Raw genomic sequence first — 27752 nt, forward strand, 5'->3', positions numbered from 1 at the left:
CCTTTTCTGTTTAAGTAGAGAATTGAAGTGCAAAAGTCACCTCCCTCAGCTACATAATTTACTCAGCTAAATTTGCTGCAAGCATCACCAATGGCAGATATATATATATATATATATATATATATATATATATGACAAGCAAACAAGAATCCCAAACCCAAATTCAGTGGTTGGCTCCTCAGTTTCCTTGATAACTAGACCATCTACACTTCTCTCATCTGGCTTTAAGGGAACACGAGAAAGGGAATTTGGATTGTTTTCTTGTTCCCTCCCTATCCCCTTTTAATTATATTATAAACCTGAGAATATGGTCTAGGCTGTTTTCTTAATATATGTACAGTGCCTTAATACCAGGGCAAGAAAGGGGGAGCAGTGCTGAAAGGAGTATCAATGGGGTGCCAATTTGATGGGGTCCTCAATTCCTATAAATGTGAAACCAAATGCTTCCTGGTGCTAAAAAGGCACCCCTTCCTCCTCCACTACTTACCACTTGTAGGCTTCAGCCCCCACTTGCTCACCCAGCCTCCTGGAGGCCTGGCACATTGTGCGGCCTAGCTGGAAGCTGAGAGTGGCCAGCCGCCTCCTCATCCTGCTGCTATTGTTGCTGATGGAAGGTTCCAGAAGAGCCAAACAGCTGCCTATCCTTGCTTTGGTCCCTTGAGGCCCTGCAGGGTGTCCTTCAGGGGGCAGAGTCCCTTCATGGAGCAAGGCACCCAGAGTCATTAATCAGGAATAACAAACCCCACAAGTCCTGTTTCCTCAGAACTGAACGGAATAATTACCAAGTTGGTGTGGGGTGATGTGAGAGAGCGGCCATATTTCCCATCTGCTTAAGCAGCCTGAGGGAGGGACTCGAGGAGGAGGAAGGGTAATGTGTACTATGGCGGGTGCCACTATTCTGTGTTAAGCCCACAGCCCAGAAGTTGGAGCCAGGCTGGAGCCAAGCTGGCTGGCTCCCCAGCCTGCCTCACCAAGAGAATTGCCTCAGGAGGACAGAGAGCTTCTCCCTCCTCAGAGAGCAGCTCTTGGACCCTGAAGGGGCAGGCAGCCTCTATTGGCTCTTCTCCTTCAACCCTCCTTCCCATTGGCTCCCTGGTATGTCTGTTTCAGATAAGAGGTGGCCCACTTACCTGGGCCTTGTTAGTTTGATATACCCCTCCCTTGCTTGAATTCCTCAAATCCCAGCAGCCTTTTACAACAGCCTGACACAGATAACATGGCTGCAGTTATTTTATTCCTTTGATAAAGGTAAAGAGTAGCAAATCTGTATCTTTAATAACAAGGAAAGAAAGAAATGGCTTCTGCCTTATTCCTACTACTTCTCCTTGCTTTGAGCCAAACAGTCTCTTCTATCCTTCCTCCATGGTTTCTGCAGTTGGTGTGTACAGAGTTGTGTCTGGCCAAAGGCATTGTGTGTGTGTGTGTAGTTTTCTGAAATATTTAGGTATTTTTTTAATTTAAAAAAGTGTGGTAATTTGCAGTACCTAAATAAGAGAGAGTCCAATGGACAGTGGAGAAATAAATGAATGCCTACTAATACCAGGCCCCATCTTTCAAAATTTGAGGAAAAAGAGATATGAAATTGCCCTTTTAGCTGGGAATTAATTTAGTGAGGGACGTGTAACCTTACAATAGCTTTAATCTGGGTATATCTCGGAGAGATTTTTAAAGCTTACTTTGTCTACTAGGCCTGCAGTCTGAGCCAATCTGTGTTTACAGTACTTGGAATGAGTAACGAGAACAATGAGACTTGCTCCCAAGTGTGCACTGGATTGCAACTTTACTGTGCAATTTGGGCCCTGAGTCTTCCTCCCATCCCACCTAACCATCCCAATTCACACTGTTATTTCCTAAGGATTTCTCACAAGATCCAGACATTCCCTTATAAAGTGAAACAACTCAGACTGTTAGTAAGCTTCAAATCTGTCACTCAGCCAGGAAGCTTGCTGAGTTGATCATGAGTCACTCACCACATCTTAGCCTAACCTACTTCACCAGGTTGTTGTGAGGGTAATATTATGTGGTGGGAGCCAACTACCACCCTAAACTCACTGAAGTCGGTTAAAAAATGTAATAAACAATAACTGGGTTTCTCCAAAGCTTCCTTACTATAGGAATAAACATATAGGCCTCCCTTACAAGCCTGTTGTAAGGATTATTGCGACACTTTGAGCACTTAAGAGGAAAGCACTGTATAAAATCTGTCTGATTATATATTTTTATTTTACTCAGGGAAAGATTTGTTGTTTATTCCTAAAACATTATTTTATTTATAATATGGTTTTAAATTATTATCTCATTTACTTCAATGCTTAGAACTTCTTATAAATTTAATGCAAGACGGGCAGAAGTCCAATAAAGATAGATGAGTATTGCAGTTCCCCTTCTATCTTCCTCCTCATTTGTTTTACTTAGATAGGAAAGACTGAAGCTCTGTCCCTCCTACTGACAGAAAAACTGAGAGATAAAAGGGGATTTAAATGCTTAGCAAGTCAATTGATTTGGGTGTTCCCAGCCACTATCCAGCTGCTGGGAATATAAATAGAGCTAAAGGACTAGAAAATGATAAATTGCTACATTTCATTTGCTATATTTTTCTGGAAGAATTTTTTTTTAGGGCTGTTTTCCAATTTCTGATCCAAATCTCTCCTTTGGGTGCTCTAAAAGTGATCTAAGCTTTGCTACTTAGGAGAGGAGCCCCTCCCCACATCTGCATCTGAAGGCTCCCATAATTTGGCTCAGTCATGGGCTCTCCATGGGGTGGGGGTAAGTGTGTAGGCACAAAGAAATGTCCCAAGAACCAAGATTACACTTTAAGGGCTTATTGGGGGTTTATGTGTGTGTGTGTAGAGAGAGAGATTCTGAAAAGAACACTCAGTTTTCACATGGATTGTTTAGAATTTCTGATGAAACTGCAGAAATGTCAATGCAGAGTAGGAACAGCCAATCAGAAAGCAGCTCTTTGACCTTTGCCCTTCTCTTCCTCAGCAGGACTGCTATTATCTTCAAGGGGGGAGAGCCCTCCTTGCCTCTTGTTATACCTTTTTTATGATCTAGGATTCTGAAGATAATAATGACTCCATGTTACATAAAACAGATACATTAATGTCACCAAGTCCCAAAAGTATGGAATCAACCCAACTCCTTCAGAAAGACTGGGGGGAGGGGAGTGATAGAAATTCAGAGAGCAGAGCCTTAATAAGGCCGAAAGAAGAGAGGTGCTGCCTTAGACCGCTTTTTTCTTCCTATTTGAAATGGGATATTTAAAGGGCCCTTTGGCTAAAGGAGATCAGAGTCTTGGCAAGATAACTGAGTATGACTGAATACGCTGTCATCAAAGTGAACAAATCAAATGTGTGATTTTGATTCGTGCTGTAGAGTGTTAGCCTATTACACTCACTTGCTACAACCCCAGCTGCTAATGGGGGAGAGGGGGAGGACATACCCAGGCACCCAGCTTTCATCTTGGGGATGCTTCTCCCCAGGATTGGCTCTTTGGTGACACGGCTTGTTTGGCCTCAGTAGAGTGTAGATTGTGATCCAGCCCTCCCCACACTAGAAACCCATTGGCTTCTCATTTGTTGGATGTCTGTATCCTGGTTTCTGGGGTCACAAGTAGAAGAGAATATATGTTGTGGCAGCAGCAAATCCCACTAATTTTTTAAAGTGAGGAGCTTGTGCTGCCTCTTGATCCTGGCTGAGATGGAGTGTCTGATCGACCAGCAGTGTATTTTCCAATGTATCCTGCCATGCTACATCTTGAGAGGACAAAGGAAACAAGAAGCAGTCTTTGTGGTACTCCTGCATAAGGCCTCTTCCAAAGCCTGGAGATGACTTGTTCCTCTTGCCTTGTTTTTATGTACAAGTGTCTAAGAAGGAGCCCCCACCCGAAAGGCTCTTTTCCAACATAAATTCTGCTTAGGGCTTAAGGGTCCTCTCTTTTCCATCTTAATTCTGTTATACTAAGCAGATGGGAGTGTTATGTTCCATTCCTGTCTGAATTCCAAGCTAAATTCCAGACTAGCTTTGGTCATCTTGATAGATGTCTTGAACAGGGAACTGGATAGTGGGAATGCAACCACCTTGATTTTACTTACTGCATCTCTCAGTGGCATTTGACACCATTGATGACCATGGTATCTTTCTGTCTGAACTGTCAAGCCTGGGCTTAGGAGGCATAGTATTATTATGTCTCTAGTTCCTTCTTTAAATTCAGTACCAAAACATAGTTCAGTACCCCGCCCCATTGCCTCTGGTTTGTGGAGTGCCACAGGGTCCATCTTATTCCTCCTATTCTTCAACATCTATATGAAGCTCCTAGGAGAACTCATTCATCAGATTGGGCTTCAGTGTCATCAATAGGCAGATGGCACACATCTATACCTTTCTTTTCCACCTAAGAATCCCAGGGGAGGCTGTGGAACTCTTGAAGAGCTGTCTGAATGCACTGCTGAGATAAATATGGAAGAAAACACTGAAACTTAATATGGAAAAGACAGTGGTTCTATGGATTGAGAAGTCAGCCAGTCTGGATAGTGATGTGAAACTGGTTATGGATATAGTTACATGAAAATGGGGGGGGGGGCAATTTGAATAAAAGATGGGGGGAGGTAAGCCCTGCCCCTTTTAATCGATCACATGATGCAGTACATGCACACAATTTGAATGGCAATGCCCATCAACTTGGGGGGGCCTCGCCCCCTCAATTATTGGGGGGGGTGGAGCAAAGGCCTCTCGGCCCTCAGGAGTTGGCTCCTATTCATGAAAATTGCATTGATTACCAGTAAGTTTCTGTGCTCAATTGAAAGTCCTGACCAGGAATCCAGCTATCTAAAGTAGTACCATCATCCATATAATCCTGCCCATAAACTAATATCTGGGGTGTATGGGGTGTTTGTTAGCGGAGGGGTAGTACCTCTGGTGAGGGACACATTGTGCTCCTTCTGTGGTAGTTTATACAGCTTTGGTCCCTAACCTGTACTCAGGTTTGACTTGTGACTGGCCTGCCAAACCAGGTGAGGATAGCCAGTATGTCTCAAACCCTTGATGAGTTAGGAATTTCTCCTGCATGTGAAGATCAGCTCTGGTGGATTGAGCGTACTAGACCAATAGTGGGCCCAATAATCAAGAAGGCAGCAACTGTACATGCTGTAGAGGAAAAAATCTGTACCCACTGCCTTGTAGGACATCTTTGGGAAAAGAAAAGGCTAAGGCAGAGCTTTCCAAACTGTGTGTCGTGACATGTTAGCGTGTTGGCTGCAGTGTGTAGGTGTGCCACGTGAATGCTCCCCGTGCTCCTCCCAGGGCTGGAAAGGTATTAGATTAACTTTTGGTTTGCTAGCAAAACTGAATTACTGTGTCATGAAATGATGCATGTCTAAAAAGTGTGTCACCAACATGAAAAGTTTGGAAAGCTCTGGGCTTAAGGAATAAACCCTACACAAATCTTGTATCCTCCTTCCGGCAACTCCTGCAGCCACGCTGGTGCCAAATGTATTGCTCTGATTTTATTTGGACGACATCTGCAAGGCCAAGAGGGGGGTCTTTTCATCTGGGCAGCCCAGGACTTCCATATACACTGCCCAGTCTTGCTTCCTGGAGAGGTCACTTCAGTGCTGCAAGGGGCAGGCCTTGGTAATATTGTGCCCTGTGTGAAGCAAAAATTTGACACCCCCCACAGCCCTCACACTACTTTCCCAAAAGCCGAGTAAGCAAGGTGCTGGACTTTGTGAGTGCTCTGGCAGGGTCCTAGAGCCATCCTGCCTCCTTCCCAAAGCTGGGTGAGCAATAACTAGGCTTTGGGAAGGAGGCAGGAAAGTGTTCTCTTGGATCAGCACTCTGTGTGGGGAAACTAGTTGTGCTGCCCAAAATCCACCTCTGATGCTGCTAACACAGAAAAACAACAACATTGGAGGCAACAGTTATGAGTTACTGGTCCCTGCAGCCACAGTGATTTGGCTTCGCCTTCTGAGGCACTCTCCGTTGTTTCTCGAGACAGATGGATGACAACCAAACTAATATCTGTTTCAGGGGTCTTTCTTGAGAGCTTGCCATTAAGTTGACATATACAAGAGGAAGGGCTTCTCACTGGCTGTCCCCCAAATTTAGAACTTCTAACTGATATACATCTTGCTCCTTCACTACAGGCCTTTGGCAGGCCTGAAATTCTCTTCACTGCTGCATTTATCTAAGACCCAAAGTAGTTGTGTATTTCAGAACAGCAAGTTCAGAATAATTTGTACCCTTCTCTAACGTGACCACTATATCTCCACCTGTGTCTCCTTCTTTGTATGTATCTCATTTTGTAAAGTGTGGCTGTAAAAATTGGCTTTAAAATATTTTAAATAAATAAAATGCTGCAACCTGGTGCCCAGTTCAACATGATACTGATCTGACAGGCAGCATGAAACCCTGCCTGCGGGCATTTGTAAAGCTAGAAGAGGAAGGGATCTATTATTAATGGCAGAAAGTGAGGTGAAATCAGGGCAGGGAAATAACATGAGCCATGATTAGTGCACATTATTGAAGAGGCCCAGGAGTTGTTACCTTTTGGATGCACAGAAGCCACAGGGAAAGTGTCAGGCTGCAAGATCCACCACAACTCTTTCCTATTTGCTGATTAATAACACTCATTAATTAGAAGAGCACCTAATGGGATTGCTAATTGCAACTGATGGAAGTCCCATCTTTGCTAGAAACATTCTGGATTTGGCGCATCATATAATCTCCTTGTCTTTGATTTTATCTGTAGCAAAAGAAGAATGCAGAGAAAGGGAGGCAGAGGCGGGGAGTCAGAGGAAAACCCCAAGGATAAATGTAATGGATGGCAAAGTCTCTTTGAACTTATGTATACAAACCAGCCCAGCTACTATCCTCAACATCCTGCTGAAGGCCAGAAAGCCATAAAAATTTCCAGACTCTGAGCAATCATGAGAGGCATCAAGTGCAGGACAAACTCTTACTGTAATGCTTCGGGAAGAAAGAGAGAAAAATCCTCATCCTGAGCACACAGCCCCAATTGTAAAGCAGGCTCATGCTGGCCTTGTAAAAATCTGTTTATTTATGTATATTATATAGGCTGAGCAAGTGATTACCAGCGTGACATTATGAGACTCTTGGGGACTCAAGATAACCTGAGTACTAGGAGCCAGCTCTGACTTTGGGTGGCACACAGATAGGTATCAGCAACATCAGGAAGATCACATCCCAAAATCCAAAATAGTCAAAGCTAAGTGGCTTCTGCTTAAGTCTCCAGCACATCCCAAGACCATATCCAACTAGATTCATTTACCACCACCACTTAGGTGGGACTTTTAAGACAAAAAGGTAGACAGTTGCCCTCTGCAACCACCCATCAACCTCTCCCAGTGGCATAATGGGTCAGTGCATCTGGCTGTTAAGCAGAAGTTTGGTGGTTCAAACCGACCCAGGGGCAGCTGTAAGCACTGCAGTGGGTTGGACTAGATGACCCTTGGGATCCCTTACCAACTCGACAATTATATGATTCTAACTCTAAGGTGATATCAAAGCCTATGGGTGTGGATGGGTGTGTCATTTTTCACAATGACGAGAAGCAGTAGCAGCTGGATAATACAAATATAGACATGGTAAAAAAAAAAATCAACAGGGCATTGAGTTAGGTCAATTTTAAGTGCAAAATAAAATAAGGGTACGCAAATGCGAGCAATTGTTTCCTTTGCTAATACTATTATATTATTACATTTGTATACCACCCTTTACCCATAGGTATCAGGGTAATTCACAATATTAAATCACAATATAAAACCACAAAATACATAATCAAAATATAAACAAAAACAACCCAATAACAGTTGTTTCCTTAACTGTGTATCTCCCTAGAGCAGGGGTCAGCAACCCGCGGCTACAGAGCCGCATGTGGCTCTTTTACACCTTTGCCGCGGCTCTGGGGCGGATACTAGCGAGGGGAGGAGGTGCATTGTGCACCCTGACACTCCCCACTGTGGTGGGCGCTGTACTGGCTGTGACGTCGCATGGGGGCAGTGCGTGCGTTAGTCACGCACCGTCCCAACGTCACTTTCCCGCCTACCCGCCCGCTACATTGTAAGTGGCATGTACGCTGGTCACTGCATTGAAAGGGGGCATGTACGCTGGTCACTGTTTTGAAGGGGAGTGAAGAACACACATACACAAAAAAAGATAACTTGTTAATTTAACGTTTATTTCTATGAGGAGGACTAATTCTGAGGGGTCAAACAAAGAAATAATAAAAAAGTGACAAAAAAGTTATTTTTATAATGCCGAGTTTTGCGGCTCCCAGTTTTTTTTCCTTCGGAAACGGGTCCAAGTGGCTCTTTTTGTCTTAAAGGTTGCAGACCCCTGCCCTAGAGGCATCCACTGCTTCTTTTGTTCCAAGGCACACGGAATCATAGAATTGTAGAGTTCGAATCATCTATTGTAGTACAACCCACTGTTACAGGTGGCCCATACAGGATCAAACCCACGACATTGGCATTATCAGCACCATGCTCTAACCAGCTGCCCCCTTGAGATCTCACAACTCACGATGCCAGAGGTTAACAAGCCTCTGTGCATGGTTCCTGATATGGAAGGCAAAACTGGAGCAGCCCATTGTCAGTCTTTGCGCCACCCCTGCCCCCGCCCCTCCACACATGCATGTCCCAGTAAGTACCATTGTAGCTCCCAGACATCCTAGAACTCTGTGAACATGCCAGGAGTATCTGAGAAAAACCTTCGTGTCCTGGGTGATGGCAATGACATGTCCTTAAGCAGACCTTCAAATCCCCTGAGCCAGATAAATGAAGGTGCTTTTTTATTAATGGAAGGGGAATGAGACAACAGTGCCAGGATAGCCTAAACCCTTCAAGAGTTCTACTGAGGGCTGGGGCTTTTCTTCCCATTCTCTCTGTCTGTCTGTCTCTCCACTCTAATCCTTTCTATTGGCTCGCCCAGTAACCTTACAGAAACTTCTCCTCTCAAGTGCCGCCTATTGAGCTCTGCTCTCAAATTGCCCCCAGAGCCCACTGGATATTCCTTCAGATGTCTAACAAGCGTCGAACACAACTGAGGTTTAGAGAGACACAGAAATCAATACTGCGGCTTCCACCAGTCACGCTGAGGGATTAGTCGTCCCAAGGAAAAGCACAGACAGTTGAATAAGAGAATCATGACTCCGAATAACCTAAGAGGTTTATGAAGCTCGAAGGCAGCCTCTGGCCTCCTTGATAACCTCCAGTTGGCCCAGAAAAAAGGAGGCTGTGAAAACATTCACTTAGCTTCCTCCCCTTCTCTGTCAATGAGGGCAAGCTCTAGAGCTCTGGGGTCAACAACAGTGCACTAAGGCACCACCACAGAATGTCCCGGACACAGTGACCATTTGCCGCACTGTTTGCGGGGAAGCTCATAGCTCTCCCGCCTCTCTCCAACTTGCTAACATTTAAGACGTCTGGTGGCAACTTCAGCTTGTGGTGCCAGCTTCAGGTCATTCTTCCATGACACAGTGTGTGTGCAGAAGGAAGGTGACAAGATGCCTGGGTCAGGCACTTCAGCCACACCTGTCCCACTTTGCAAGGAGAAATGCTGGCAAGCGTTTGGCATTCAGTTGAGAGACCTGCTGATGCAAAAGATGACCACCGCCTCTATTGCAACATGACTTCTGCCTGTTGAGAGCTTCAGAACACAGGCTGTTGCCAGCCTTCGTGGCTGCTAACACCTCACTGGAGGATGGGGTGGAGGTAATGAGACACACCTGAATCAGACACAGTTGGCTGCAAAGACTAGTTGCAAGCCGGGCCGGGGGGGGGGGGTCCTCTGCACCAAGATGCTGCAGTTTTCAATTAGTTATGTGATGCATAACTGGTGTCAAGTCTGGTGTACAGCCACCCAAGATGGGCAAGAAATTAAATGCAATTCCCATTTAAAGGTGAACTTACTTAATTCACACTTTCCTAAGCAATATGTGAATAGAAACATAGCTAGCCTTTGAAATTCACACTACTCTGAATTTTGCCATGCAGTTCTCCAGCCAAGGAATGTGTACCCAAATGCATATACTATGCTAAAGTATGCATAAAAATGCATGTGGTGGTGAAAATAACGTACAAAATCCATTATACTATATTAGGTAAAGTGCAGAAAGTGTATACTAGGGGAAGTGAAAACAAAGATGTGTATGTGAGGAGAAATGTGCATTAAACTGCTGGTGAATTTTGTGAGGACTTAAAAAAAATAACAATCTAATGTGAAGAACAGAATTTAAGATTGGAAAACTGGAAAACTGAGATAAGTCAACACTGACAGATTCACCCATTATTAACAGTCACCTTTATCAACCTGGTACTCTCCAAATGACTACAACTCCCTATGGCGGCTGGAGTTGCAACTTCTGCAGGGCATCTGATTGGTGAAGGCTAGTGAAATGGGTCGTGTTGGACTTAGACGATGGAGACTCAGGTTCAGTTTGCCACTAAGCCTAACCTTTACAGGTTTGTAGTGAGGATAAAATGGTGGGGGGTGGGAGGTTGAGGACAAACTGTGTGCCACTCTAAGCTCCTAGGAGTGGGGGAAACCCAACTGGAAAATCACTTTCTTAGCTATATTCTCAATGTTGCTGCTTTTGGGTTTTGTTTTGTTTACATTTATTGGCATAGTAATAGACTACAAAGAAAGAACTATTCAGCAAATGAAAGAGGGTTGCAAGGGCAATGAGGCATATTGGTCAAGCTTTTAAGACCCCTGTACTCTAGCAAACCATCTGATAAATTTATGAGGACAAATGTTCCTCAGCACATGCCAATCCAGTGTCACATGCTTCAAAACTACGCCCTTTGTGTCCAGTCCATTGTTCCAGCAAGCAAGAAGGAGTCTCTGTGGTAGATAGTTGGGCCCTGAGTGATGCCTTAGACCCAGACCACCTCCCAAGAAAGACTGGGAGGGTGCTAACATTTTTGAACTGATTTCCAATAGTTTGAAAGTGGACTTTGGGTGTGTAGCAGGGACAACAGACAGAGCATGTGGGCAGTTTTGCACCTTTGCCTTGCTGCATATCAGGCAAATCAAGTCCTAAGAGGCAGAAGAGGCTGCCTGCAGACCTTCTCCTCCTCCTCCTACCCCTCCATCATCCCCACCTGCTGCTCCTCCCTATCATAGGCAGCAATTTTATGGTCAGCATTACTAGCTGAAACCCTCCTTTGAACCAATCAAGAGGGAGACTGGCTCTCTGAGAGCAGCTGCAGCATTCCCTGACCCCCTCCGCCAGCAGCCACCATAAATCTGCCTCACCTGATGGGAGATGGGCTTTTTAGGATGTCTCCGGGTGCTTTGAGGTAGCACTTCTATGAACTCCATGCCACAATAAATAACGCTACCTGCAATATGTCTTTGGGAACGTGTCAGCAGCCGCTGTCCTGCCATGAATTTTTATTCTTTTGCCGTCTGGAAGATAGATTCCAGATACAGCATTTTCCCGCACTTAGTGTCAGATCTCTTTACCCCTTTGCCCCAGCAGAATGACAGGGACCACAAATAAAATAAAATAATAAAAAAGCAGTGTAGGAGAAATAGCTGGAGAGCAGAAGAAGAGCACGGCACAGCCTTCTCCTGCGGCTTCATGGATGACAACAGCGCCCAAAAGGCAGCTACCATAGCTCCAGCAGAGAGGGATGCATTTGGGGCCCTGAAAGGTGGAGCTGGCCCGCCAAAGACTATAAGCAGAGGACAAGGCGCTGACCCAAAGGCCTTGCAGGTGTTACAGAAAGACAGAGAAACAAGGGCTCAAAGGTCCTGTCCAGCTCTGCGATTATTGCCCTCTGTAAAATGACCTCATTTGGCAATCAGATATTAGCCAATAGCTGAGGCAGGCAGGGACTACATGGAGTCCAGCTCATGGTGCATGCTTGAAAAAGTCTTGCTCATTCTGTTGAACTAACCTTTGTCTCATTGACACTGAACCATGGAAGGAACAGGAGGAGCTGGCCCAGATGGAAGGAAAGTTGCAGCCCCAGCCCCTAAGTGATTAGAATAGCCTCCAATGCTGAACCTCCATCTTGGGCGAAACTTCTCATGTCAGGCACAGAAGCCCTGCCAGAAAAGACGCAGCAAATCCACTTTAGCTGCCAAGTTCACTGACAGAACAGGATCCTTCTTCACACCTCTTGCCTTTGTCCCACTACAGAACCCTGAAGTTGGGGGCAGACTATGAATGCATGGCAGGAAGCCTGTGGCCTGCCTGGTCCGAGCTGACTTGTTCCCTTCCCCGCCCTTCATGGGGGGGGGGGGTTGCAGTAGCTGCAACTGTGGAGCCTCAGTGGGGACCTGGCCTGCCTCCATCCCCACCACAAATGGTCCCTCCACCCCCGAGCCGCAGAATGAAAGTGGAGGTGATTTACAAGGTCGTTGACAAATGCCTGTATTGATCGGGTATTAAAGTGTCTTGTGATTAATACAGCCTTCGAAGTAATTAGTGCAGAAAATCTCTTATATCTCAACATGTTTAAATAATGTATCTGCGAACACCCAGGCCTCCTGTCAATCAGGCTGGCTCAGGCCAAACACCATATCACCTGATAACTCATTTGGAAACTGGGCTTCCTGCCTGCGGAGTAGCTTTCAAAAACAGTGGCTCTCGCCTAATTGCCCACAGTGACCTATATTTAGAGCGGTGGACTTCATTAGGGAGCAAGAGGGTGAGGGTGGAGAAGGCAACGCTCTTGTGCCCAGTATGCTGAACAATAGCAGCTGACCCCAGGAGGAGATCCAAAGGCATTGATGAGAGGCTGTGTGGGAACCCTGGGAGGCTGCATGTAAATGGCCCTGCCTGCCCCCAGCCAACCCTGTCGGAATGGCAGCCCCATTCAGTTCCTCCCTAGGTTTGTTTCCGGCCATGCAAAACTGGCCACTTTTAGCCCAGCAGGGAAGGGTCCAGCCTGCCTGCTAGGGCTGCCTCCTATCTTTGTTAAACTTCTGATCTTGGCAGTGCAATTTCCTTAATTACCAAGTGAACCACATGCTGGTGTGGAAGGCCTGCTTGGAATGCCCAGTGCATTAAGCCGAGGGAGAATTCATTATCCCTTAACACCAGCTGGAATGAATTGTGTGCCTGACACCTCGCCCAGCAGCTCAAGGCAGTGCAGAGCAGCTCTGCTGAATGAGAGAAGAACGGCTTTGGACATCTCATTCATTCTGCTTTACAATTACTCTGAACTACAGCAGCTTTCCAAAGCCAGGCACAACCCACACACTGCCACTGGCGTCTGCTATAATCGGTGGCCTCGGGGCTGGCTCAAGAGTTCAGAGACCCTCGGCAAAGTGGTCACCGCGGTTCACCCACACACCCCTCCCCTGCTGTGAGCTGAACTGGAGGCAGTGGAGGACAACAAAGGAAGGGGCGCAGAATATTCCTTGGGACTCACCAACACCCTAGGGCATTGTGGGAATTTTTAAATGGCAGCTACCTCATGTGGGAGCTTTGCCAGGGTATTGGTGTCAGGCAGCCACCTGGGGGTTTGGGGTATCGAGTGCCTGCCCCACATGAGCCATACACCCCATATACGCAAAGGAACAGTCAGCATCGCAGAGTTAGCTTTATTCTCAAGAAATTTTACTCACAAATCACTTTGCCAGCCAGGAGCCGGAGTTTGGAGGACTTGTTTTACCCTTTCCCCAAAACACTAAGTGCACACTAACACAGTTACACACTCAAGGGGATATACCAAAATGTAAGAAAAACAACAGCTATGCAAGCAAACAGTGGCTAGGCCACTGATCTGCCTAGCTCAGCCTCTTGATTTCAGCAGCGCCCATGTTTACACTACAGGAAAGTTCACGTGGAGGAGAACATAATAGAGAAATCTGTTCTCTGTTGTTGGCCTCACAGCCTCTAGTAGTAAGACTCTAAGTAGCCTGACTGTATAAATAGACTGTTCTTCATAAATGTATCTAATCCTTTCTTCTTTTTCTTTTAACCATTTTAGTGGCCAGGAGTTCCACAGAGCAACTGGGGACATGGTGTCAGGAAGACTTTGGCCCTTGAGAGAAGCTGGGTTTGACTTCTCCCTGGTTTTCAAGGGAACAGATAAAGGCCACAGGTCAGACAGAGTTCTCCAGAAAAAACATTGGCTGCCTCTTTGTCACGTTTGCCTGTTCAGAGACGCCAATGGTCCATGTGGTTTTGCCCTGAAGCAGAAAGGAGAACCAGCCTCCAGCCAGTCATCTTTGTTTCTTTCAGAAGCCCCAATCGTTTCTCAACTTTGGGGTTTGTTTGTGGTGGGCATTTCCCCATCTATTGACTTAACACCCTCCACTCAAGTATTTCATCATTTGGTTCTCTGAGAAAATCGTATTTAATCAACACAGGAGAGAAACTAGCATAATTATAGATGCTGGGATGCCATTACACTCGGAAGAAATTAAGCCTTGTCTTAAGCCATCCAGCGGCGCCTCTGATGAAAACAAGAAGATTTCATTACCCGTGGGGTTACAGAGAGGTTACTGGCCAGAGAGGACCAAATGCACCTTGCGGCAAGCGTTTTCTGACCCCAATGAGCCAGGAAAGAGATGGGGTGGGGGTGGGGGCAGAGGGACAGCATCAAAAACTAATCAGATTGCAGCCAGTAAATGAATCTTTTGTTGTTCTGAGAATGTGATGAATGATAGTGTAATAAAGAAAGGTTAATACACAGAGCTGTAACAACTGTAAATAACCAGACCCTTCCAAATCCCAGCCTCAGGTGCTCGCAGAGGAAACTCTAATTCCCAACCATTTATAAGAGGAATAAAATAGAAATACTTTGTGGTTCCTGGGGGCAACAGCAGCAGAATTCAGGGGAGGAGGGGCAGTCCAATGCAACCCAGGAGGACAGACACGCCCGACTGCCTCCCACGTGGCCCAAACAGGCATGTCAGACAAAGACCCTCTCAAGTACTTGCACACCAGTGTGCAAGGGTGCACGCCTGTCTCTTCCAGCCTGGCAACAGGATTTCATTCCCACTGATACAACCCCTTGAGTGCTCAGGATACTGATTCAGCTACACGGTCGGCTGTGGTGCTATTGTGTCCATGGAAAAGGCAACACGAAAGGAGTCAAATGAGACGGGATGCAACACTAGACTGTTAACTGCATGCCTAAGAGTCCTGCAGAGAGAATGACCTAGCATTGTCTTCTATTGGTAACTCAGGTGGGTGTGGAGCATCTCCCAAACTGTATCTCTATGTTTCTCTGCTGCTAGTTCCTGCCCTGGAGGGATGCATTGTTTGGGGATGAGGCTCAGGTCTGCATCACCTGTTTGCTCTGAACATAGCACAGTACAAACACCCATAGAATAGGAGTAATTGATGAATAGTCCAACGTTTCTCCAGGGACACGGGTGGTGCTGTGGGTTAAACCACAGAGCCTAGGACTTGCTGATCAGAAGGTTGGCGGATTGAATCCCTGTGACGGGGTGAGCTCCCGTTGCTTGGTCCTGGCTCCTGCCAACCTAACAGTTCGAAAGCAAGTCAAAATGCAAGTAGATAAATAGGTACCGCTCTGGCGGGAAGGTAAACAGTGCTTCCGTGCACTGCTCTGGTTTTGCCAGAAGCGGCTTAGTCATGCTGGCCACATGACCCGGAAGCTGTATGCCGGCTCCCTCGGCCAATAAAGCGAGATGAGCGCCGCAACCCCAGAGTTGGCCACGACTGGACCGAATGGTCAGGGGTCCCTTTACCTTTACCTTTACCTTTACCAATGTTTCTCCACTGGAATGGTTTCTGCTTGATGTGCAAGTTTTTTGAGAGAGCAGATGAGCTACTGAAAGATGTTCACAGGAGTTCTAAGAGGTCACGGGGAGAGTTCTCTGGCTCCAACCTGGTCCTGAGTCTGGGACAGCACTTCAAGGGCTCTTTGCCTGAGAAGACCTGATTGCCCCTCCCTCCCCTTACATTTATAATTTTGCTTGTGCTAAAAATACTTCTGAGGTTTGTCTAAGTAACTGAGAGGAAGGAGAGGTCCTTCCAGACCATCCTGCTGCTGACGATTAAGAAACCTCAAAGTAATTTTTGAAAATGTCAGCGTCTCATTTAGCAAAAGGATAAATAATGAATGACGCGTAATCACTGTCCTGCGCTGGCAGTACAACTTCGCGGTGTCATTAGTAAACTAACGGTATAATATCTTCGTGTCACAGTTTAATTATATCTTGTAATTAGTTTCAGCAATGGATTGCACAGAGTCAGGCCCCCTGAGCTAAACAAAAGGGTAATGGAACTTTCAGAGCCCCTGCAGAAATCAATTAGGAAAGTGGCTGAGGAAGGGAATGGGTCCTTTGCTGGGAGGTTGTGCCTGTAGCAGAATAAAGTGCTGCAGGCCAAGGCCAAGACACATCATGCACCTCTCCAAAGCATTGGCCCGAAGTGGCACTGGGCTTCTGACTGCAGGACCTGCCACTATGTGATCTACAGCCATTAAGAGGGGAGCACAATGAGAGCCTGCAGATGGAGCAGGTCAAAGGAGGCCAATCTAATCCAGCATCCTGTTCTCACAGTGGCCAACCAGATGGCCCAGTTAGAAACATGCAAGCAGGGCATGAATGCAACAGCAACACCCTCACGACTTGTGATTCCCAGCAGCTGGTATTCAGAGGCATGCTGCTTTTAATTTATTCTGAGCACCAGCTGAACATGTGCCATTGCTGCTATATGCCAAACTGGCCTCCAATGCACCTGAAGGGGAATGTGATTCTATACAGGGCAGCAAGCACACAGCCATCTGACAATGGTCAGAGAGCATGTACATGCAGCCATTGATGGAACCATCATGCACAGGGGCTGCATGAATGATCCCAGAGACTTCCACAAACTCTAGCTTTTCCTGGCTAATAATTTTGCCTTTGGGTTTCAGCACTTCTCTAGGAAGATGCCCCTTTTGCCAAGGGTCTTTTCAGTTGGTAAGCAAATAGAGCAGATGTTTCTATCTAGCTAAAGTAGTACAACCCCAGTTCTCATGCTAGTTGTGTCATGCAACCCATTCAACATCTGAGATTGTGCTCCCAGTGCCCTCACTGGCAGAAGCTGGGCAGGTATCCACGAGGAGCAAGGCCTTCCCAGTGGTGGTGCCAACCTTATGGGATAGCCTCCCCAGAGAGACCCACCTAACCCAAACATTGTATGCCTTTAGGTGCCAGGTAAAAAGTCAGCTCTGTGAGAAGGCATTTGGAATCAGCTGGACTTGTTCAGATCATTTTTGCTAGTTTGCTACTGACATTTGTTTTGCTACTGCTGTTTCCGGATAATTTTGTTCACCACTTTCTTCTGTTGCTAAGTACTTTGCGGCTTTGCTGTCTTCTATTTTTGTCTTGCTTAATTTATATTTTTGATGCTTGGATGTTTTGTAATTTGTATGTTAGCTGCTTTGAGTTTATTTATAAAGATAAATGAGAAGATATATTTCAGTAAAATAAATATCCTGTCCCAAAATGGCCAAAATTGCCTGTGTTCTTTGAGAAACTTGTTGGTTGTTCTTTGAGAAACTTGTTGGCTGCAGATTGTTGTTGGTTTGTTTCAAAAAAATTAAAGCCTCATCAGCATTCTGACTGGAGTGGAAATGAAAGGAGAACCCAGCCTTTAAAGCAGCAGATGGGAAAAAATAATGGAAACTTTTGTAAAAAAAAAGTTCTCAAAACGGCACAGGCATGGAGGAAGTGAAGATTATATGGCTAGTCATCAGTGACATCACAGGCACTAGCCAATAGGTGCAGCACACATAGTGATGGCTGTGCAAGCTGTAGGGGAACATGCACATCCTTCCAGGGGTAAAATAGTATGTGATGAGCACCATGAATCAGGATGAAAAATGCCATTTCCCAGCAATAGCTGAGCCGCCTTCTCCCCACCAATGAGTGTCTTGTCAGCTGCACCTTTACAGGGTGGTGGAAAAGCCCCTTGTCCCTGCCAAGTAAGAATCAGCCTGGCTGCCTCAGGTCTGCTGAAGCATGCTGGGATTCGAGTTCAAAGGCCTCCTTGAGTCTTCCTTGAAAGCGAGTCTAGTGGCCAATTGGCCTCTCTGTTTATACAGCAACTTACAGGTTAAATGAAAAGCTACTTGGAAAGCAGGCCTGGATCCTCCTATTGTGAGCCCTTCAGCAAATTTAACAAAAGGGGAGGGGGAGGAAGGGGGGAGCCCAGGCTGGAAAAGTGGGGGAAGGGAAGAGTCCACTCCTCAGGCTGGTGTGTGGCAATCTGGCTGGTTGCTATGGAGACGTGATGACTTGTTCACATGGCAACATACCTTAGGCCTACTATTAGCATGATGAGAATGTCGTAGGTTGCGCTCCGGAGAACACCCTCAGTGCCGGCGCATGCAGGAGCGAGGCCAGATAGAGGAGGAGCCCAGGGAGGGGAGCAGAGGAGGATATGCTGATCCTCTTGCTTTCTCTGGAAGCAAAGGGACAGGTGATGCAGTAGCTAGGGCTTCCCAGACTGCAGAGACTTTCCACACCACCACCGATGACACTGTATGCTAACCTGGCACCAGGTTTTGTGATAAACATCCCTGTGCAGACTTCTGTCTGGGGCTTCCTTTGATTCCTGTTCCTGAGATTTCAGCAAAACAGGAAATTCATTTGCTGAGGAACGAGGGTGCTTTTTAGCCGTTTCTGACAGTTCTGAAGGACCAAAGCACCCAAGAAGAGGCACACACTGCTGCGGTGTCTCTGGGATTTTAAGAATCCAGAAATTGCCCCCTACTTGATGGCAGCGAGAAAACCAAGGGCTCAGCCCTTGCCTGTCACTGACATGTTGGACATGGAGGGGAGAGTGACACATTGCACAAACAGTTGTTTACGAAGTGAGAGAAGACCTAGGAAGGAGAAGGACCCTCTTTGCCATCGCCTTGTGCTCGCTTGCCTTTTCAACAAACATGCAAATCCATCAGAGAGGCCAATGTGCCTTCAGCCTACAAAAACAGTCCTGTGCCTGATGATTGTAGGTGTGTGAAAACATCCACGGTGGCAAGCTGCTGAGAATCAGTCAAGTCCCCGCCCCCCAGGCCTTTCTGGCTTGGCATTCTTGTGCCAGAACGGCATCTCTTGCACAGAAATAATGAGGAACAGGAGGCAGCAAGGAGCAGAGAATTTCCAGGTGCTGCAACAGGTGCCTAAGCAATCCCACCTCCCTCCCTCCTCCTGGCCTTCTTCGCCCTTATTTTCAAGTTTTACTCCATCATGGAGTTGCTGCTTAGCACCTTGTGTGCTTAGCCATTTAATTAAAGCAAATCCATGTCCACATGCCTTGACCAGTAGAGCCAGATCCTCATTGTCATGCCAGCTGCTCCAGGAGGGACGGAGCCCCGCGCATACTAATTGGGGGAAGGCAGTGATTCATCAGCCTCTGATACGGCTCCAGCATCTACAAGCACTTATGACATGTAATTGGTGGTGCATAAGCAAGCCGGGCCACATTAAAAACCCTACAGATAGTCAGAGATAAAAATTAATGACTTTTGCTTTGTGTAATCCTGCACGCATTGGTGGGGAAAGGGGGGAAAGGGGGGGGATCTGGGATTAATGGGCAAATCTAAGCAGACACAAAGGAACAAAGGCTTCCCTCGCCCTTGTTTACATACCGAACAATAAGAAAACCCACAAGTGACAAGTTATGGGAAAGGCAAGTGCGAATTTTCGGCACGAGTGAGTTGGAAGACTACACGCAGTTCATTATGGATGCAGCATTTCCATACTCATTATCCTGAGCCCTTCTGGGACCAATGGCAGCTCTTTTTATTATTATGCCTTTCCTGCTAGAAGGGCGGAGGCGGCCAGTGGAGGGGGCTGTGTGATGCTGCCGGTGGCTGACTTTCAGCAAGGAGGGGTAGGGGCTCAGGGTTACAGGAGACCTCTGGCTGTAGTAGGGAAGGGATTCAGGGAAGAGTGACAAAGGCTGGGGAGGCAGGAGGTGCTTGGGAGGCCTACATGTCAGCTTGGAGGCTCCTCCAGGACCACTTTCAGATTTTTGCAAAGGCCTTCCTGACTTTGTTCTCTGTATGTACTGCCCTATTCAGCTAAACTCTGCCTCCCAATGCAACTCACTCACGGGGGAAGGGCTGTGACTCAGTGGCAGAGCATGCAGAAGGTGGTGCAGTCCCTAATGGCAGGGCCGAGAAAGACTCCTGCCTGAAACCCTGGAAAGCCAATGCTGCCAGTCGATGTAGACAACACTGAGCTAGAGGCACCACTATTCTGGCTTGTTGTAAGGCAGCTTCCTGTGTTCCTGTGAACTGTTGGAGGTTTTCCTGGAAGACCCAGGAAGGACATCTCCTTGACTTCTGTTCCCACCATCCCTGGGAATCCCTGAGGCCACTTCGTCCTTGGAGAGAGATTCAGGGGTTGACTTGTTAAAATGTTGTTAGTAGCAGTTGTTAATATTTATTTTATGAATTATTGTTATTAGTACCCTGACTGGGTTGCCTCAGCCACTCTAGGTGGCTTATTTATTAAATTTATATCACTGCCCTCCCACCCAAAGGGCTTTCTTTAGGTATCAGTTCCCATTCTCTGTGTCTCAAATAGTTCAGTCTCTGGCTAGGGGTAAGATGGCTGGATACAAAGGCATGTAAAGGAAGGCCCAAAAATGCCACCATATTGCTCCCCTTGCTCCCACCCAACCCACAACTGCCTATTCAGGTAAAAAAAAAAGGGTGAAATGTCTTCCGGTTGAAGAGTAAATAAATAACAGACAGAGAAATGCCTTCTACAGTATGTGAACCTTGGGGTGAGGAGCATCACAAGGACACCAGTCTGTCCCTGTTTCCATCTGGGAAATGCCTAATGCCACCACCGTCATTATAATTTTTAATATATTTATGGGATTTACAACGTGCCCCTCATCACAAATGATCCTGGGGCGAGTCACAACAATATAAGGTACCATTAAAAACATCAACAAATTTATTCATCATCTGGCTTCCAATATATTCAAACTGTCCAAAGGCCTGCAGGAAAAAGAACTGCCCTCACCTGGCACCAGATGAATCTCAAGGTGAGGGGAGAGAAGGAGCATGTTACACTACCTGTTTGCCATTGCATGCCCCACCTTTTCACATAAATTTAGGGCTGCTTACAAACTTGGATGTGGGTGGCACTCTGGTCTAAACCACTGAGCCTAGGACTTGCCGATTGGAAGGTCGGCAGTTCGATTCCCCATGACAGGGTGAGCTCCCATTGTTCAGTCTCAGCCCCTGCCCACCTAGCAGTTCGAAAGCATGTCGTGCAAGTAGATAAATAGGTACCGCTCCGGCAGGAAGGTAAACGGTGTTTCCGTGCACTGCTCTGGTTCACCAGAAGCGGCTTAGTCATGCTGGCCACATGACCTGGAAGCTGTCTGCAGACAAACGCTGGTTCCCTTGACCTATAGAGTGAGATGAATGTGCAACCCTAGACTTCACGATTGCACCTAACAGTCAGGGGTACCGTAACTTTACCTTTACAAACTTGAAACGCAAGAAAAACATCATAAGAGTCATAAATAAGAATACAACCACAACATGACATAAAATAATATAGAACTGTACCATTTAGCTTTCACCCACTCTAACTTGGGCAACAAGAGCAAGGCCAGAGTGAGGCAAGGGGTAGAAGAAGCAACAATCTCCAATCCCCACCAGGAAGCAGCTCAACTCATTGTTCCTCACACAGCTTGGCAGATGTCAGTTGACGTGCTGGGCATGCATACACCACTCTCCCCTTTTGTCTACACACCCAGCTTCCATGCCTTCAGCATACAGTGGTGAAGCTGAAGAGCCCTTCAGGAAAATGCTGCTTTACCTGCAAATGATTACTACTCATGCATTAGACACCTAGGTGTGGGCTTCCCTGTCTGGCAAGGGCAGAAATCAAGTGTAAAGAAAGGAGGAGCCTTCATGCACTAGGAGGACAAGCTTTGTTGCTTGGGACTGTTCTTGGAAGAAGAGCAGGAACTTGTCCCTGGAGCCGAGAAGCAAACAATGCCTTCCATCATTCAGTTTCCCAGGAAAGGCTCCAGGGCAGAGCAACATCCCAGGCAGACCCCCGGACAGCCCAGGCTCCTAAGAGGTGCCACAGTCATGCCTGGAGGACAGAGGCTTCCTGAGTCTCCAAAGGCACTTTGGCACACAGAACTGCAAGACAATCAAACAGAGAGCAGAATGGCCTCTTGGAGCAGGGCAGGCAGCGAGTATTGCTCAGGTGAATGGAAGCCCTCAACCCTCCTCCAACATGCAGGCAAGGCTTATTCCAACTGCCTAGTACAAATAGCTTTGAGGCTTTTATGGCTTCCCTGATCCTTCACAAGCTCAGAGGCTGGGAAGGCAGGTGCTGGGACTCTGGAAAAAGAAATTCATTGATATTGGCAGGCAGCTGAGCAGAAAGTCAGAGCTATCAGTTGTGTTTAAGCACGATTGCCACCCCACCATATTTGCTCTGTGAGACTCTCCTTTCTCTGAGCCTGTGGCTTCTGTGAATTTCATCTGTTTTGCAGGGATGTTGGCTCAGGGCTGGTGCTAAGAGAAGGAGCCAGTGGCTGCAACCACTGGAAGCTTACAGAGTTCATTGACAACCGGGGCTCTTCCGTGCATCTCGCTAAAAGAGGATTAATTATGCTTTGCAGATTAAGAGGTCTTTGTATTCCACAAGGTTCTCAACCGCACTGTCTGTGTTCAACAACCAAAAGTGACTCAGAGGCACTTCCCTTCATGAGCCATCCAAGGCCATCCCTCTTGTTGCAGAGGACCTATGTAGGCTTGAAAACTAATCAGAAATGGTCCCTATCACTTTTCAGCCCTGCCACACCTGTGCCCTCTGAGCCTTTTCCCTAACTACACCCCCCACACCCCTTCCACTTCTGGATAGAGACCAGACCAATCATTCTAAGGTTGTGTACACACACACCCCTGCCCCCTTTGCAATCCTGGGAACCATCACAGAGCTACAGTTCCCAGCACCCTTAACAAACTACAGTTCCCATTATTATTTGGGGGTGGGGGGAAGAAATATGCTTTAAGTGTATGGTGTGTTTGCAGCCTCTGCTTCCCACCTGTAACCTATGAGCCATGATTAGTCTGTTTTGCAGGTGAAACTTGCAAAGGGCCTTGCTTGGGGGTGGCGGCGGTATCCTGCCTCTCCAAAATACATCCACACAAGAAGGATTATGTTTGCATGGAATCCAGCTCATCCTTTCCAGCCATATTAATGTTCATGTTCCTTTTCTAATGGAGGGCAGGGGGACTTTGCAATGGAATCTGGCTTGCTCAATTGTCAAGGCACAATTACTAGTTGTGAAGGGGACATCCTTGGCCACATGACCCGGAAGGCTGTCTGTAGACAAATGGCGGTTCCCTCAGCCTGAAAGCAGAGGTGGGCACCGTACCCCATAGTCGCCTTTGATGGGACTTAACTGTCCAGGAGTCCTTTACCTTTTTTACCTGCATATGCAATATAACATAAGAAAAGGGTATGGCTTCCTCTTCACAGTCTTCCACTATGCTATCACACCCATGCACAAACCTGCTATCTGATCGACGCAAGGGTGCAGTTTTCAATGCATGTAGATGGGTAGTGCCATCTTGTAAATACCAGAAATCAAGAGGATGGAAACTATTCCATATACTGTAAATTAATAGTGTGTGTGTGTGTGTGTGCGCGCGTGCGTGCGCGCTCTCCTTTACTCTTACCTTCTACAGGCCAGTTTTTCAGACCTCCTCACAACCCTTGAGTCACAGTAGATAGCACAGGCATTCTTCAGAGTGGGGTGAGAGTGTGTAGGAACCACCTGCCTCAATGTTAGATCCAAAAGGAGAAAAGTTTTCAATGCATATATATGGGTAGTGCCAGGAGACTAATGCACATTTGTAAGTACCAGAAATCAAGAGGATGGAAGATACTCCATATACTGTAAATTAATAGTGAGTGTGTGTGTGTGTGTGTGTGTGTGTGTGTGTGTGCACGTTCTCTCCTTTACTCTTATCTTCTACAGGCCAATTTTTTAGACCTCTGCACAACCCTTGAGTCACAGTGGATAGCACAGGCATTCTTCGGAGTGGGATGAGAGTGTGCAGGAACCACCTGCCTCAATGCTAGATCCAAAAGGAGAATCCATAAAAAGAACCCTGCTGTATCAAGCAATCTTCTCCAGAACCTCTTCCAGCTCTGCAATATTCTTTTTGAGGTGAGGCAATCAGAACTGTACCCAGTTGTGCCATACATTTGTATAACACTGTTGTGATATTGACAGTTTTATTTTCAATCCCTTTCTTAATGATTGCTAATGATTGCTATTTTTTTTTTACATCTGCCACAAACTGAGGGTCCCTCCAGACAGGTGTTTTATTGCGGGTGTCTTCCGCAACATTTCCTTGACACAATAATAGTGCATTCATTAGTGGTGGATTTATTCTGCTTTATTAGTTGTTCTGCAGTGCTTCCCCAAAGCTACCACATCGTTGTTGTGTGGAGGGGTTGCAGTGCAACAAAAGCGGGACAAAAATAAACCAGAACTTTTGCAGTATAAAAAGTTATGGGATTTCAGCCAGCCATTACAGGATATGCACTCATTGGAAATGAAACAGTATGACCACCCCAAAACTTTTGCAGGTGCAAATAGTATTGAAAGTGGGATCATACACAGCTGCCCTAATAGCAGCATGAGCATAACTCATAATGAGTGTGCAATACAGTGGACATCCCAGGGGTGAGGGGCTGAGCCCATCTCTTATTTTAGCTATCCATTATGACCCCAAGGTATTGTTGCTGGTCATCATTACCAGTTCAGTCCCCACGAGCATATCTGTGAAATTAGGATTTTTTGCTCCAATGTGCATCGCTTTATACTTGCTTACACTGAATTGCATTTGCCATTTTACTGCCCATTCACCTAGTTTGGAGAGATTCTTTCAGAGCTCTGAGCTTGCAAGCTAAACTTTGAAGACAGTATTATTCCACACACTTAAGTGCCTGAAAAGGGGGCACTTTGGTTGGCAGGCTGCAAAGTACGGTTGGCAGAGAGATGCACCCTTTCCGCACACTCCAGAGCCAAGCTGCTCTTCAGAAAAAGACAAAGGGCTCAGCGGCCAAATGGCCTTGTACAATACAGCCTATCTAAGAAGACAACACAGTTCTGTCGATGGAAGCAATTGCTGCCGGCTGCATTAAGTGTTAACTGTCCAGGAATAGCTAAAAACAGCACGCTAAATGGTAATCACTAGGTAACGTCTCCGACAGATAGGAAGAGGGGGGGAACCCTGGAGTAGCTATCTTTAAAGAGAACAAGCAGATCTGAGTAATCCAATTTAGGGGAGATAAGAGTGTGCTGGTAGCCCTGTCCTTTAACTGGACAAACGCCTTCGTTCAGGTGTCAACCCCAATCCTGGAGAGGTCACCGCAATGGGCCTGCAGCCTAATATACTCCAGAATTGGCTGAGTGGATTTCCGAACAAACACGCTGGCCCAACAGAATTGATTTCCAACGGGCCGCATTGGTCCCTAACGTAATTATACTGCAGTGAGTCAGTTCATGGCAGGCCCTGCATTTAAAGCTCCTGGTCAGCCAAAAGAAGAGGTTAGTATCACGGCCTCCGCTTCAGCCGCTCCTGTCTGCACAGGACTGTGCGGTCCTTGCTAATGGAAGCCTACAAGCAAATTGGGCTGAAGGAGAAGGGAACTTCCCTCTTGAGCCCCACTGAACCACCACTCTAAAAAGAGCACAATAGACAGCAAGGAAATGCACACACATGCACACGGGTCACAGCAGACCTGGCTTGTCTCATTATACAGAGATGCTTCTAAAGGTGGGGGAGAATTTCATACTCTACCAGCGGAGCTACCCAGGCTTTCATTCAGTCCCCATTTGTCTCCCCCTCGGGAGAAAGGGTGAGATATAAATCTTAACAAAATAAACTTCTACCTCATAGAATTGTTCATTTAGAAGGGATCTTCAAGCATCATCTAGTTCACCCCCCTGCAATGCAGGACCTAATTTGCACCTTCCAGGCTAATGCATGGATTGGGACGTAATTATTCTTTGGATGTTGCACTTCTCTGATTTTTGCAGTACAATTCTCAGGTCAAAAAACATATCAAACCAACGTGTTAAAAAGTGCACAAAATACATTTTAGGATGAAATATATTTATAAATCTGTACGTTGAGATAAAATGCATATGTAAATTAAAAAATTGTGATAAAATCTAATTCACATTTAAATATGAATTGCAGGTGGGTACAAAAATGGGACAGAATTGGATTCATAAATGAAGACAGGTGAAAGTGACACAGACAAGATAGCCAACTGAGGCACCTCCGTCCATCATTAGCTGTGTCCTCAACACTAGCTAACCTAACACAAGGGCAAAACTAGACTTTATTTCACCCAGGTGAAAGACCCAGTTTGCCACACACCCCATGCACATTTGTATACACTCACACACACAGGCTGGGAGCCTCAATGGCGTCCCTCTGGAGGTTTCACCCAATGTTGCCCTTACAGAGGCCTCTCAGCAAATAGAAGGTACTGCTGCTCTCCTCCCAACCCTGGGGAGGAAATGGAAGGGGCTGCCCACTGGGGTCTTCCGAGCTCTACACCCACCCAGTGCAATACAAAGCAGACCCCTTTCCCCTCCTTTGATTCCCACTTCAGATAAGGTTGATTTGATTCCCCACTTTGTTCCCAATGCAGATCTTTATCCGCAGCTTGTTCTTGGGGTAGATCTTCACTCACCCCTTCTTCCTTGGCAGGGTGGTACCAATTTATGGTTTGCCTAGGTGTCAAAATAACTTGGGCCGGCTCTGCCTGCCCTCCACTGCATATGGACAGTGGGCCCCCACCTTGCCACCTCTAGATGCTTCAGCTGCTGCCTTTCCCTTCTCAGGATTTCCTGGTGAAGAGGGAGGCCTGTTGGGGAAGCTAGGCCAGTTCAATCTGCTCCTTCCCATGTTGCTGGCAGAGGGTGCAAAAAGAGGAAGAAAGAAGCCACAAACTTGCAAAATCCAACATGAATAAAAGGTATCCATACAGGTGCAATGTAGCTTCCCTCCCTAGTCTCCCAAGCCATCTTAGTCCACACATCCAGCCATGGAACAACTGAGAAAAGTTCTCAGATTCAGGGGAATTAATTGGTACACAATACGGTCAAAATATGGGTCAAGAGAAAGTGTGGATGAGCCGTGACACTGTGCCCTCCTTGTTCCAGCAGCCCACAGATGCTCCCTGGTCACTCAGCCTCGTTCCCTATTGCCCATCTTTCCCCCAAAGCTGGAGCAAGTAGGGCCAGGTCCCAACTACATTTTTCAGCCTCCAATTAGCAGGCTCCAATTCATCACCCCGAATATCTCCTGGCATCAGAGCTGGGATTTCCGTCCTCACGCCTGGTAAATCGGTCTTCATTTAAAATCTCCTCTCTTAGCCCTAAATGGAAATCAATTCTGCAAGTTTAGCAAATAGTTAATTACTCCACAAAGAGGATTGATTGGCCTTTGATCACCAGAAAGCTCTGTAGTGCTATTAGTCTCTTTCATCTGTGATTAAACCACAGAGAGAAAGAAACAAAAACTAAATTAGGCCTCTCCTGTTATCCTACAAATATTTAATGACGGGATTATCTCTGAGAGGTGTGAGCGTGGGGTGCACATTCCATGAGGAACAACTTCCAATTTTGCCTTGAACCCACAAGTGGCATCTTTAGGAAATGCGTGTCTCTGGGCAGCATTGAAACACCTTCCTCATTCTCTCCCTCTCTCTGCAGATCATGGATTTCC

The 27752-nt window shown here is 46.5% G+C and overlaps 1 protein-coding gene across 11 annotated transcripts in view; it reads right to left on the reverse strand.

Moving 5' to 3' along the window:
• The window catches only part of ZFHX3 (zinc finger homeobox 3), a 395772-nt gene that overhangs the window by 244662 nt on the left and 123358 nt on the right, over nucleotides 1–27752 (reverse strand). For 7 of the 11 annotated variants that reach the window (XM_083452360.1, XM_083452377.1, XM_083452359.1 and 4 more), the window contains exon 1: nucleotides 488–1038. The exons of 1 other annotated variant lie outside the window; for it this stretch is intronic. The gene's annotated coding sequence lies outside the window, so the exon portion shown is untranslated. Of the gene's footprint in view, nucleotides 1–487; nucleotides 1039–1316; nucleotides 2853–27752 lie in introns of those variants that run through there. 3 more of the 11 variants (XM_083452372.1, XM_083452375.1, XM_083452367.1) reach the window with 3 other exon arrangements.

The sequence above is a fragment of the Podarcis tiliguerta genome (assembly GCF_965153285.1).
Source record: "Podarcis tiliguerta genome assembly, chromosome: 8".
Lineage (NCBI taxonomy): Eukaryota > Metazoa > Chordata > Lepidosauria > Squamata > Lacertidae > Podarcis > Podarcis tiliguerta.